Here is a 681-nt window from a genome sequence, read left to right as displayed (position 1 = left end):
TATAATTGGCACAGGAGAAGTGAAACTTGTACTTATCAAGCATGTTGTGCAATGTTTGTTCATAGGCATTTCTGAGAGCCGCATGCTTGTGGAATTCCATCTCCTTTGCATGAAGCAACTGAAAAAGACATCGCTTTGGGTGCAAAAGGGCTCGCCTGGTTTTACACAGAACAAGGTTGCTTTCCGGCTGATGACGAAGTGCTCTTTGTTCCAATAATCCTTCACGGCATTTTGCACACCTAGTGCTTCACAAGTACTTCGCGGCATATAAAACCAGCTAAATAAAAAATTATGCGATCTGCAGCTGCCGGTGCTTCATGCAAGTTGTCGAACACGTGGTCATCTTCCTCTTCAGCAGCAACTAGGCGATTTAGCTTCTCTTCGAGTTTCTTCAGGTGTTCTTTTGACTTGACACTGTCGTCAAAAGCAAATTTAAAATATCAGTATAAGTACAGGTGCACCTTGGCGAGATTCATTTTCAACGTGAGTTTCCGTATTTAGGGGATTTAATAAAACTGTTAACTGACACCATGTTGTACAGCTGCAGAAATGCGGGCATAAGTTTGTGGTCATTTTGGCCACCAGACTGTCGCATAATCTCAAAGAAGCGTACCAACACGCCTTGGTTAAGTTTTCCTCTTAAAACATATTTGAAACCACACTCCTTTAGCAGGTATCTTT

Source organism: Dermacentor albipictus, chromosome 6 (assembly GCF_038994185.2).
Source record: "Dermacentor albipictus isolate Rhodes 1998 colony chromosome 6, USDA_Dalb.pri_finalv2, whole genome shotgun sequence".
NCBI lineage: Eukaryota > Metazoa > Arthropoda > Arachnida > Ixodida > Ixodidae > Dermacentor > Dermacentor albipictus.
Note: the sequence above shows the minus strand (reverse complement) of the source record.